Source organism: Leucoraja erinacea, chromosome 11 (assembly GCF_028641065.1).
Source record: "Leucoraja erinacea ecotype New England chromosome 11, Leri_hhj_1, whole genome shotgun sequence".
Classification (NCBI taxonomy): domain Eukaryota; kingdom Metazoa; phylum Chordata; class Chondrichthyes; order Rajiformes; family Rajidae; genus Leucoraja; species Leucoraja erinaceus.
In genome coordinates this window covers 34,543,526-34,557,952 of record NC_073387.1, presented here as the reverse complement: position 1 = coordinate 34,557,952, position 14,427 = coordinate 34,543,526, and the positions used below count along the sequence as shown (strand labels likewise).

Here is a 14,427-nt window from a genome sequence, read left to right as displayed (position 1 = left end):
CCTGTACAGTGGACGGCTCGATTGTAATCATGTATAGCCTTTCGGTGGGCTGTGCTGCTCTCCTTGTGCATAAATAAAATGGAAAATGAATGCAAGTTGCCAGAGTTCTGTTGATCGACAAAGACAGTTTCCGTGTTGGTCCCACTGAGCTGGCTAACCTTTGGATTTGTCGTACAGGAAATCGAAATCGAGCCCCAACGACAGGTTAGTCGCGAGTCTGCGGCCGTTCATATTTGAGCAATAGGAGTGAACGTAGCAATTCGCTGGAGTGCAAATTTCTTCCTGTGTAGAATAATTGAAGTTCGCCATCACTTTGGTTGCCGAAGAGTGAGGGAGAGAGTAGCAATCGCAGCACTGAAGAGAGCAGAAATAGCAATTGCAGCGGGAGGTTTGGAACCGCCGCTTAGGAACATGGCTCTGCCAGAGCCGCGGCAGTCAGAGGTTCGAGTCTTCGACTGGGTACCTGTGGACTGGGTCCCACAAACAGAATTGTGGAGAACCGTGGCAGTCGGAGGTTCGACCCCTGACTAGGTACCCAGGGCCAGGTCCCACGAACAACATAGGAAGGAGAACCATTGTGGATAAGAGTGGGAATTTTATGCGCAAGTATGAATTAATGCAAGTTGATCAGCGACAACAGCTGACTGGATAGCACGCAACAAAAAAACTTTTCACTGTACTTTGGTACACGTGACAATAAACTAAACTGAAAACTTCCTTCTTCTTCACTTCATGTAAATTGCTTTTCTCTCCCCATTTCCCCTTTCATGCTGCACCTCTGGAGGAATGGTAACCAAACTGCAACTCCATCCCCCTTCTCCTCCAAATATCTGGGCACAACAGACTATGCTGAAGCGATTAAAGCTCATTCTCCCGTCACATTACTCGCTGCAGACGTCACAAATTGCCCCAAGGCTTTCAAATACAACACGGTACTTCAGCTCACCCAATATTCCTTAAATAAATCAACAGCCAACCTGCTAATAAATAATGTGTAGGGAGGAACTGCAGATGCTGGTTTAAACTGAAGAAAGACACAAAATGCTGGAGTAACTCAGCGGGTCAGGCAGCATCTTTGGAGAAGAGGAATAGGTGACTCTTTAGGTCATGACCCTTATCTATATGATCATCAACAGCGTTATGGTGCAATTTAGCAGCATTCTGCACACAGGGTTACTGCAGATGTGCTGTAAACATGAGCGTGTGGATGCCACACTGGATTGTGTATGAGCATCAACAGTTGAAACATCAGGCACAACATAACCATCTTTTTAGATAAATTTTGCTTTATTAACTTTTCAGTGCAGGCAAGTGAGACCAGCTGAGACACAAAAAGCGGGACAGGCAGAATCTCTGGGGAGAAGGAATGGTTTCAGGTCGAGACCCTTCTCCAGACTGGTTAGGGATGGTTTGGGAAACCAGCTTGGTTAGAGAACAGTGAGCATGGACAAAAATGGGTCAAAGGGCCCGTTTCCAAGCTGTATAGCTCTATGGCTCTAACAAAGTGTAATGATGCAAGATTAACTTCTGAATACCAAGATATAGCAATAACAACTAAGCTGTTTTGCTGAGTAATTGAAAACAAATATTAAGTTACCAATACTCTATCCCAAGTCAAGTCTAGTCAAGTCAAGTTTATTCATCACATACACATACAGGATGAGCAGTGAAATATAATTTAAAGTTATAGTACACAACTGTTCAAAAGCAATTAATCACAGAGCTCAATTAAAGTTCTGTCAAAGATGAATTAAGACATGCTGCATGGTTAGGTGACATCCATTTAGAAAATGATGTTCTGCCCTGTTTAACATTAACAGAATCCTCAGTTTCTCAAAGATTTGTTGCATAACATTGAAACCACTGTTAGTTTGCAAGTAACACCAGATCAATTCCCCGTCTGATTTCACAGACAATTTAAGATAAAAATTCAGCCTCTCTCATAGTATAAACATTATGGAACTATCCGTAGAGGGTATTTGGCTTCCAAAATTGGGTTCCATTAAAGTTGATAAAATCAAATTTCTGAAGTAAGGTGCTGAGTGCCTACAAAGCTACAAGGCCTATCTTGCTACCCCACTGATGGCAAAATAAATAAGTATAGTATAAAGAATCAAAAGTGGTAGCAAAATGTTTTTGTCATATCTGGGTACTACATCATGTACAAATTGTGATCTTTAGATGACTTTAAAAAAAATAATGGTTTATTGCAAAGCTCTTGATGTGCAATTTAAGATGGATGAGAATGATTATTTTTTAAGACTTTAATGAGGTGTCAGAGACACTCACACACACCTTTGATTTATTTTCAATACTCTTTTTCTCTTCCTGTGCCTTATTAGATTGATGCCTTGCATTACACGTGCTTCTGTTGTGTTCAACCCCTTTAAGAGTTGCAGTTTTTGTTCACCCTCTCTAAGGATTGGAGTGGTAGAGGTAGAAATTTGCCAGTTATGGGCATCGCACAGAACCTCTTGCCAATCCAGTGTTGGTGTTGTTGGATGTTGCAGATCACCCGTGGGCCACTTGCATTGAACGAGATTTAAATATTTCTTAAAAAGACACAATATAAATGTCCCAAATTTGTTTGGAAAGTATTTAAAAGCAAAAGTACAATAAAGAAGTGCTTTATCTGTACTTAGATTTTTTTTTTAATCAAATATATAAGAGTTGTGCCTCATTTACAACTTACAAAATTCTTAAGGGGTTGGACAGGCTAGATGCAGGAAGATTGTTCCCGATGTTGGGGAAGTCCAGGACAAGGGGTCACAGCTTAAGGATAAGGGGGAAATCCTTTAAAACCGAGATGAGGAGAACTTTTTTCACACACAGAGAGTGGTGAATCTCTGGAACTCTCTGCCACAGAGGGTAGTTGAGGCCAGTTCATTGGCTATATTTAAGAGGGAGTTAGATGTGGCCCTTGTGGCCAAGGGGATCAGAGGGTATGGAGAGAAGGCAGGTACAGGATACCGAGTTGGATGATCAGCCATGATCATATTGAATGGCGGTGCAGGCTCGAAGGGCCGAATGGCCCACTCCTGCACCTAATTTCTATGTTTCTATGTTTCTATTTGCCATTGTGAAGCTGAAGAGCCAGATACATTCATCTAGCCACTCAGCTCGGCACATCAGTCATAGAATCATAGAGCCAGACAGGACAGAAACAGGCCTTCCAACAGGTACCAAGGTACCCTATCTCAGCTAATCACATTTGCTAACATTTGGCCCAAATTTCTCCAAAGATTTCCTATCAATGTACCAGTCCAAATGTCTTTTAAATATTATTATTGTGTCTACATCAATTAAATTTGTCTGGTGACACAAACCATATATGATATGATAGAACTTTATTTATCCCAGGATGGAAATTGGTCTGCCAACAGTCATATCACAACAAGATAAATGAAACATGAAATTAAAATGATTAGTGGAAAGTCCAGGATTGTGGATGTGCAATGATTAGTGTGGGTGTGGGGGGGGGGGGGGGGTTGGGTGTGGGGGAGTGAGGGGAGTCAGTCTACCCCACGACAGAATACGGAGGAGTTGTATAGTTTGATACCCACAAGGTAAAAGGATCTCCTGTGGCGCTCTGTGCTGCATCTTGGTGGAACCAGTCTGTTACTGAAAGTGCTCATCAGGTTGACCATGGAGGGGTGAGCTGTATTGTCCAAGATGCTCCGCATTTTGAAGAGCATCCACTCCAGGGCCATCTCCAGTGAATCCAACTCCACCCTCTGGACAGAGCCAGCCTTCCTGATGAGCTTGTTAATTATGTTGGTGTCAGCAGCCTTCACCCTGCTACTCCAGCACACAATAGTGAATAAGATGGCACTGGCCACCACCCCCCACCTTATGTGTGAAAAAGTTCCTCCTCAGGTTCCCATTAAATCTTTCCCCTCTCACCTTCAACCTATGCACGAGTTCTTGATTCCTCTGTGAAATAGACCGTGTGCATTCACTCTATCTCTGCCCCTCATGATTTTATATACCTCTTTAAGATTACAGCCCAGTCTCCTATGCTCCCAGGAACAAACGTTCAACTTCTCTCTGTAGCTTGAATGCTGTTAACATCCTCTTCCTTTGTTAATCTCTGCAATCTTTCCAGTCCGCTGCCACTGGACTCAGTGATGGATCCAGTGATGGAGCAGGGGGTTCAAAATACTGGTCTCTGACCTACAACTCCCCTCTGTCCTCTGTGGTTCTGTGACAATCGAAGCAAGTTAAACATGCAGAGAACAAGCCACTTCTCCATTGACTCATCTCCCAGCTAGAAATGTTAGTCATCTTATGGCGAGCCCTCTTTCACAATCAAAGTGAAGCTCAAAAATCCAATTAGATTGCAGAATGTTGTGAATGGCCGGTTAGTGTAGATGTGGTTTGTCAGGTTAGTTGCGGGTTTGTTTCATCAAGCACTTGTTATGTTTTCATCTTCACCCAGTTCCATTAGGTCAACCAAGCACTAATTTGTTAGTCAAAGTCAAAGTAGCCTTTATTGTCATTCAGACCTTGCGGTCTGAACGAAATGTTGTTGCCTTGCAGTCCTACATATAGTAAAAATGACAAAAACACACAATAAACACAAATTAACATCCACCACAGTGAGTTCACCAGGCACCTCCTCACTGTGATGGAAGGCAAAAGTCTTAAATCTTTGTCTCTTCCCTTCTTATTCTCCCTCTGCGTCGAGGTGATCCAGGCTTCAGATATTGTGACCACGCCGGGCGATGGTTAGTAATGTCAGTCCCGCGGCTGAATCCGAGCTCCGCGAACGGGCCGGTTCAACTCCGCGGCCCGGGGTGGTCGAAGCTGCCGAAGCTGCCGCCCTCCAGTCCAGCGGACGCAGCTGTTGTTGCGGGAGCTCCGGAGAACAGGTCACCAACCTGTGACCTGCGAGCTCCCGACGATGTCGTCCACTGGCCCCGCGGTCGGGTCGGGTGGCCGCTGCCCCAGCTCCGTGGCCGGGACGCCGCTGCCTCTGCCGCTGCCTGCCGCTGCCCCCAGCTCCGAGGCCGCCAGCTCCTCTATTAGGCCTCGGCGCAGGCGGAGACGGGGGATACGACAAGAGAAGTCGATCCCCCCCCGAAGGAAGAGACCAAAACATGTTTCTCCCCCCCACCCACACACACACAACCTAATAAAAATACAATTAACTAAAGCAGGACAAAAGAACAACAAAAAAAACAAAAAACAGACGTACTGCAGGCGAGCCGCAGCTGCTAAGGCAGCACCGCCATCTTGATGCCTGTGGAACTGATAATGTAAACATTCTTCATTCAATAAATTCAATTTCACTATTTTCGTGAGCAATAAAAATGGCTCAGGATTTCAGCACCTGCTGTCTTTTGTGTCTCAACTTCATTACTTATTTTCTTTATCAGCAATCATTCAGAATTCAGAATGACTTACTTCCATTACAGTTTTACGTGATATATGGCGGCTAATGAGGCCAATATAGAACCACAGACACGCCATACTCGCCATAGGCATGGCCATAGACATAGCTCCGCATGGCTGATTTTATCTTCCCCCCAAAATCCACAAACAGAATTGGCCTGGCAGATCCATTGTTTCTACTTGTTCATGTCCCACCAAATTAATTTCCACATACCTCAACTCCATCCTCATCCCCCACTGGTTCAATCCCTCCCTACCTATGTCCGAGACACCTCACACGCTCCGTCACTTCAACGACTTCCGTTTACCAGGCCCTCACTCCCTCTCTTTACCATGGATGTCCAGTCACTCTACACCTCCATCCCCCACCAGGAAGGCCTTAAAACCCTCCGTTTCTCTATCGACTGCAGAACCAGCCAATTTCCGTCCACTAATACACTCCTCCGCCTAGCAGAGTTGGTCCTTACCCTCAACAACTCCTCCTTCGATTCTCCTGCTTCCTCCAAATCCAAGGTGCAGCTATGGACACTTGCAGGGGCCCCAGCTATGCCTGCCTCTTTGTAGGGTACATCAAACAGTCACTGTTCCAGGCATTCACTGGCCCTATCCCCGAACTCTACCTCCGCTACATTGACGACTGGATCGGTGCAGCCTCCTGCACACATGCAGAACTCACTGACTTCATCAACTTCACGACCAATTTGCATCCTGCATTCAAATTCACTTGGACCATTTCTGACATCTCCCTACCATTTCTGGATCTCACGGTCTTCGTCACAGGAGACAGACTATTGACTGACATCTACTATAAATCTTCAGTTTAAACCAGCATATTCAGTTCCTTCCCATAAAATATTATATTGTTTGTATTTATATTTTAAAACATTGCACTGCAGTTGATTTGATAGGATGCAATCCTGAAGCATTACAATACAAACGTTCACCACAACATTTGGGAATTACAGCTTTGAAATGAAGATAGGGTCTGTAGCGTGAAATTAAGCTTAGGACCCATCGTTAAAGTTCATTGATTGGTTTTGACTGGGCAGTTATCTTCAAAGGGTGACAGCCATACAAACAGGAATATTTGTAGCCAAATTGGAGAACTGACAGGGGAAACAAGATTAATGAAAGAGCTGGAATAAATTCCAATAAGAATCTCTGCCTCCTAAATATTATAAAGAATTTTGCTGATTGAAATAGTTAGTTCCTGTGGGTAACTCTCTTTGAACAATACTGTTTTCTACTCCAGAAAAGATTTGGCAAATTAACGTTTGATCAAATTCTGCACGAAAGAAAGTAAAACATGATTTGAAAGGTGGTTCCTTGGTATGAAAGGAAGCATTTTAGTACAAGTGACAACACGCTCTAAATGGACCCTGTCCTGGTAAGACAAACTCATTTGAAAGCCTGGCTTAAGTCAGCCAATTTTGGATAGCAATTTACCAAAACTGAACTTGTCTTTCTTACTCCGAGACACCAAAAAGTTCAGAATGGGCTCCTTGCAACCACTTCCACTGGACATATGAAGTGGGTAGGGTGACATACAACAGCTTGAAGCAGGATCTCAGACGAGAGGGGTAGATTCTCAATGGCACAATGGAGGAAGGATTCCCACAACCACAGTGAGTAGGTAGTGGGTCAGAATGTGGTGGAGATAGTGGTCTCTCCGACAATTCCTTTCCCTCTCTCTTTATCTTACTCTCGCGTTTGATACTCTCGTATTGATGTTGATGGTGAGACCTACTCTCTGCCAAATTGTGGAACAAGCAGCATGTCACAATGAATCCGCAAGCCCAGTCCTCAATCTTCCCTTCTTCTGGACTAGAGCAACTTCTAATAATATGTTGCTGGCATAGCATTCCCTTTTCCCTGGTGACTCTTAAAAGATGACAATTAGAACACATAGCATTTACAGTTTACAGGCTTCAGGAGTTATTGCCGAGGATACTTGTGAAATTGAAACAAAATGCCACTCAATGTCTCCCAATGTGTCTCAAAGCTTGACTAAATTTGCAGCAACAAATAAGAGGAGATAGATTTTTTTTATCAATAGTGAAATTGTTACTCCCAGTCAGCTAGTCACTCATAGAAGAGGGCACCAAGTGTTAAACACCAAAGTTTCAGGCAGTCTCCTTGCTGTACAATGGCAGCAGTTAGCTGGCAAATGTCAATTAAATGATCCTCTAGATGACTGTACCCAGGACCCCATCCCGTCAACTTCAAAGTGTATTTAGTGCTTATAGGATTTGAAGAAAATCAGCCTCAACATATCCCAAAGTGCTTTAATTAATGATTTTAAATGACTGTACCAAGTTTTATCCAAGAAAGGTTGTAATTTTTATCCCCTTCCACAACACTAAAATAACGTTATTCTATTTTATCAATGCTCTTGTCCCAAAGATTAACAATGGGTAGGAAACAGTCATACACAGAAAAATGCCCTTTGGTCCAACTCAACCTTGCTGACCACAGTGCCCATCTATGCTGGCCCCATGTTTAACCCACATTCATCTAAACCTTTCCTATCCACATCCCTGTCCAAATGTGTTTAAAATGCTGTTATAGTATATGCCTTAACCACTTCCTTTGGCAGCTTGTTCCCTATATGTACCACCCTTTGTGGATAAAAGGCTGTGCCTCAGGTTCCTATTAAATCTTTCCCCTTATCTTAAATTTATGCCCTCTAGTTCTCAATTCCCCAATCCTGGGGAAAATACACTCACCTTATCTATGCCCCTAAAGGTTCATGAGATCAAAGGGGACGCACATCAAGGAAAATGTAGAATAGATCATTGTTAGCTAGGGAAAGCGAAAGATAAAATTTAATCAGGGGGACAGTCAAACTAGTCGGATAACTAGGATGGAAGCGAGATAGAGAGAGAGGGATAGCATGAGTTACTTGAAGTTAGATGGAATGGAATAGATTGTTTTCCTGCTTCACTCTGGATATCAATGCTCAATTGCATAAAGCTGAAATTAAAGTCCGACAATTGAATTTCCAAACAGTAATCAAGACTGACACTTCAGGGCAGCAAACAATTGCTATATTGTCAACTGCACTGTTTGGATGAGAAATTAACTACATATTCTATTGTGCTGCAGTAAGTGAGAATTTCATTGTTCTATCTGAGACATATGACAATAAAACACTAAACGCTCTCTTGACCCTTAATCAGTCTGCCCCCTCAAGTGCATGCTAGTGCTCCAAAATGCTTTGGAAAGGTGGTCGATGATGTTCTTCTACTGTCCTGACCTGCATTTATCTGAAAACAAAGAGCTAAAAAAAAACAGGCAATTTGGTGACTACTTTCATGTTTATGTACAACTCCAAGGGTTTTCGTGGTATACTCACTGTTTATCTGTTGAACGTATCTGCTTATAGTGACATGTTTCGGTGATCTTATCACCCGAGTCATGTGTAAATACAAATATTTTTGTAATTTCATGAAATATTCAGGGGAACTGCTAGAAATTATTGCTGGTTACACCAGATATGATCACATATCTTTTCATTTCTTAAAATAGCAGGACTGATTTTAAGAATGATTACAATTTTTTTTCATTATGGGCATGTAAACTTTCTCCACAGGTAGAAATCCAATGCAAATTGCCACTTCATTTCATGACTCAATTGTGTCACGACTCCAACATTATTACCTTGACCTCTGTACCAGTTGTACTGAATGTTAAACTCACTAACTAATGTATTAACCTTGGCTCTGTGGTGGTATTCCTAACAAGATGACCATGAGTCAAACTCTACCACATCTACTCCAGCACAATGTTTGATGCACTGGATTATGGAGGATGGCAAATTTATATATTGATTTTAACCAAATAATAGTATTTCTCAATTAAGGGCGTATTTAATCCATTTGTACAAAACTTGCTTGTGCATGCAAAACTCTTGTGATGGACTTCTGAAACGGGGCTTAACTAGTGGGTTGATAGCGATTGAAGTGGGCAAACTTTACCTGGTCCATTATGGTGGAGTTCCAGGCTGCTACCATCTTCCAGGTAGACTCTTCATTGAGTAGTTTTCTTGGTTTACATGCCCATCTTCTCCCAACTCTATTTCAGGGTTTAGATTTCTCTCGAAACCAATATTAGAACAACATGATCTGGTCACTTACTTAGTTGCTATTTGTGAGAACGGTGATCTAAACAATATGGAATTTATTTCCAACATTAACAGCGATTACAAGACAAAACGTATTTAGACAAAGGCCACTTTAGAATGCAAGAGCTTTCTCAAAAGAAAAATGTCATGGTAACCAAGGGTACAAGACAAAAATATGTCCCACATCCCACTATAATCTTTAAGCAATCTCTTCATTCAGAAAAACGGGTGACAAAAAGCAGATGGCTCTCACCCTTTATGCCTTGCTACACTTCCATAGTCATAATTCTGCCCCGATGCACATGTCAATAAAGTGCCTGTTTATATCTTTGCCATTTATTGGAAAATGTGTCCAACAGTTGAGAATTTCAGAAGATATTTGCTTGGTTCTACAGAAGTGAATATCTATACCCCTGGAATGAAACACAGGAGGTATTTTGTGACATTAATATCCCATGGTTCCCTCAGATCAGCCAATCGTTAATTTGTTGCAACATTCCAGTTTCATGTAACCTAGTCCATGGTTCTAATGTAACAGACCAAAGCTATTTAAAGACCAATGTTGTAAAAAGGCCAAGGAATCCCCTGCTAAATATACCATGGATATTGATGTTTACTGCATGAAAAGACTAATCAGAGGTGAAATCAAATCGGTAAGCTTTCCAACTGGCTTGTAAACAGTGGATCACAAGTTACTTTGATCCCTCGGATCAAAGAGCCAGCAGGCAGTTCAAAGTACGGCAGCATGGAAAATACTCTGACCAAATTCACATCACGTGTTAAATATGCACGTTACTCCCAGAAATTCCATCAATGTTATCTTGCCATGCAGCTTTTTAAAAAAAAATCTCTTGGTAGGGTAAAAAATTTAGCTTTTGAAAACTGCTGTCAAGTAAGATTGACTTTATAATTTATATCATGCATCGCAGTACACCTTCAAGAAAGCACCCAAAGATATCAATTCTAAATTATTTTAGATTAGTTTAAAAATACAGGCCAGTTGGCTACAGAGTGCACAGCGATCATCTTGTACACTAACACTATCCCACACACTTGGGACAATTTACAATATTTTTAAATTGAAGCCAAAGTAACCTAGTAACCTGCATGTCTTTTGAATGGGAAAAAACTAGAGCACCTGGGGAAAGCCCACACGGTCACAGGGAGAACGTATAAACTCGTACAGACAGCACCTATAGTCAGGTTCGAACCCAGGTGTCTGGCGCTGTAAGGTAGTAACTCTACTGCTGAGCCACTGTGCTTCCCTCTTTAATTTCCTCGGAATATTCCCTAATTCAATTTCCCTCCAAGAAAAGTGCTAGCAATAACTGTGTTATTGTCTACAAAATGGCAAATAATCCTAGTTCAGTTAAAATATTTTGAGCGTATAAATTACAAAACCATCAGCAGACTTTTGTTGTGCAAATGGATAAAGTGAAATAGAGCAAAAAATTGGTCAAAGTTTAAATACAGTCCAGCCACAACATAATGCAATGATTGGAACAGACTTAAGGGTTTGAAAGGCATATTCAAAATGGCATATTCCAGTTCTTATTTATCAGGGAGATGATTAAAGGTTGGAGTTGGGGGAAGGAATTGTAATGGAGAGAATTGGTGTGGTAGCATTGGGAGTCATTGGATCACAACAGGTGACCATGGCTATCAGGAAAAAGAGTTGTGAGAAGTTGGGCATGAAAACCAAGACCCAGTCTTTCAAAGGAAATCAAATCTACATAGAAGATGCAGCAACCTTAATTCTACCATAATAGACCAGATAAAATGTTCCCAATTCAACTGCCATCAGCCCTCTGGTTAACCCCTTCTTCAGATTTCTGACACAAAGGTTTTTGCGTGCACACACAAATTTTGTACAAAATAATTCAAAATATACATGTTCATATAATGAGGCAGTCACGGTGGTGCAGCGGACTAGATCCAGGTTCGATCCTGATTACGGTTGTTGTCTGTATGGAGTTTGTACAATCAATCAATCAGATTTATTCATCACATACACAATAAAGTGCAGTGAAATGAACTTGTCAGCAGCAGTATAATAAAAAAGAACACACAATACACAATAAAAATTCAACACAAACATCCACCACAGCATTCTTCACTGTGGTGGAAGGCACAACGTCAGTCCTCCTCCATTTCCCCCTGTGGTCGGGGCTATAATCTCCGCAGTCGCCGCTGGGGACGGAAAGATGACAGGTCCTCTCGTCTGGAAGGTAAGTCCTGAATCGATGCTTCCCTTCCAGAAACTGCGGCTTCAGGATGACATAGGCTGCGGGCCGGCGATCGGAACTCTTCCCCAGGGACTCTCGGCGAGGGATCCCACTCCAGATGGTAAGTCAGTCCCCGCCGCACCCGCAGCTAGAAGCAACGCAGTCCGCAGCTTCAAGGTGTTGTATGCCGCGGGCCGGAGCTCTTCTTCTCCAGGGGTTACCAACAAGGGATCCCAGGCTCCAGACGCTGCGCCCGCGGCTAGAAGCACCGCAGTTCGCGGCTTCAGACCGAACCGTCGGAAAACGTCCACGCTGCGCCCGCTGCTGAAGCTCCTGGCCCGACTCCGGGAAAGGCCGCACCAATCCTTGGTGTTAGGCCGCGAGGGAGGCGACATGGAAAAAGTTGGCTCTCTGTGGAGGAGGCGACCAAAAGCAGTTTCCCCTTAACCCCCACACCACCCCACACACAAGACACATCGAGAGACATTAAAACACACATTTAGACAAACTAAAAAAGTAGAAATGACTAACACGCTGCAGGCAGGGCAGCCGTCTCACAGCGCCCCCACCAACCTCCCCGTGACCTGCGTGGGTTTTCTCCGAGATCTTCGGTTTCCTCCCACATTCCAAAGACGTATAGGTTTGTAGGTTAATTGACTTGATAAATGTAAAAATTGTCACTAGTGGGTGTCGGATAGTGTTAATGTGCGGGGATCGCTGGTCGGTGCGGACCCAGTGGGCTGAAGCGCTTTTTCCGTGCTGTATCTCTAAACTAAACTAAAATAAAGGAGTCCCCATGCATCAGTGCTTAATAAACAGAGAAGAACCATAGCACATTTTTGACAATGTTTAGAGGCGCATTAAGTAGTTCATGATAGAATTCAGTACAAGTTACCACTTCCAAATCACAGAATTGTTAGATCTATAGATTTCGTGCCTAAAATTATATAATCTGAAAACATTGAGACAAGTCCTGTCACTGAAAGTTGGATGTCAAATCTCATATTTTCAAGGGTTTGTTGACGTTCATTCACGATCGCTCATAAAGCATCAATTATATTCAGATTTTTACAGGCTTGAGCAGTCAGTCCTTCATTATTTGGCACACAAATTTACTTTAAAGTGCAGGCTATACCTATGCACCAAAAATACTTAAATGTAATGTCTTTTACAAACACCGATATTAAATCATTTCATATAAAGGCAGTTGCCATGTTAACAATGTGAAGCATTCTTGATAATGAACATTAACAACTGATTGATAAATGTAATCTGTTCTATTGGATTACCTACAGTTTCTATTTGTGAGCATAGAAACAGTCCCTTTGGCCCACGTTATCTGTGCTGAACACAATGCCAAATTAAACAGATCATGTCTGCCTATGTGCTCTTTATATCCCTCCATTCCTGCATATTCATGTGTTTACCTTGGAGTCCCTTGAACACCACTATGCTACCTGCTTTCACTGCCAACTCAACTCCACTGCTTCTTTTGTCATCAGCCAACTTAGTGAGTTAGGAACCAACAACCTACATGTTTAAAGTAAATCAGCATGGAATTCGGCTCTTTGGCATAACCTGCCCATGCTGATTAAGATGCCCCATCTGCAGTAATCCCACCTACTCACGTTTGGCGCACCTCCCTTTAACCCTTACCTATCCATGTACCTGTCCAGATGTCTTTGAAATTTTTAAAAATTAGTTTAGAATAGTTTAGAGATGCAGTGTAGAAACGGGCCCTTCAACCCACACCAACTGGCAATTCCTGTACACTAGTTCTATCCTAGACAGTAGGGACAATTTACTGAAGCCAATTAACTTCTGTAGAGTTATTGACAACAGAGTCAATGAACACACAGATAACGGGTGAAATGAACAGCATGCAAATTAGTATTTGGGCTGTAGAGAGTTGAATCAGCTCAAGTTTGCAGAGGATGGAAAGTGGACAGATATTCAGTGGAAGGACCTCTGACCTATGTTGAGTTTAGAGTTAACTAAAGCAGGGTCATAAGGTCATAAGGAATAGGAGTGGAATTAGGCCATTTGGCCTAATGAAGTCTACTTCACCATTCAATCATGGCTGATCTATCTCTCCCTCCTAAGCCCATTCTCCTGCCTTCTCTCAATAACCTCTGACATCTGTACTAATCAAGAATCTTGAATCTTGATCTTGAATCTAACTCTCCCGTAAAAATATCCACTGACTTGGCCTCCACAGCCTTCCGTGGCAAAGAATTCCACAGATTCACCACCCTCTGACTAAAGAAAATTCTCCTCATCTCCTTCCTAAAAGAATGGCCTTTAATTCTGTGGATATGACCTCTAGTCCTATACGCTCCCACTAGTGGAAACGTCCTCTCCACATCCACTCTGACCAAGCCTTTCACTATTCTGTATGTTTCAACAAGGTCCCCCCCCATCATTCTTCTAAACTCCAGTGAACACAGGCCCAGTGCCGACAAACGCTCATCACAGGTTAACCTACTCATTCCTCGGATCATGATTATAAACCTCCTCTGGACAGGGTTAAATGTTTCAATAACAGACGAGCCATGATTGGAGAAGGGACCAGCAAGATAATATCAACGGCCTCAGCAGCTGATGGGAAATGTTTTGAGATGCTCATCTCTAGATCAAAATAACCACCTGATCCTGGACAGTCAATTACTACCAATCTTCAAGAAG

General features: G+C 42.6%; 1 protein-coding gene across 2 annotated transcripts in view; it reads right to left on the bottom strand.

The window, feature by feature from the left end:
• Nucleotides 1–14,427, bottom strand: part of sh3pxd2b (SH3 and PX domains 2B) — a 224,228-nt gene that overhangs the window by 108,627 nt on the left and 101,174 nt on the right. The window lies entirely within an intron of this gene.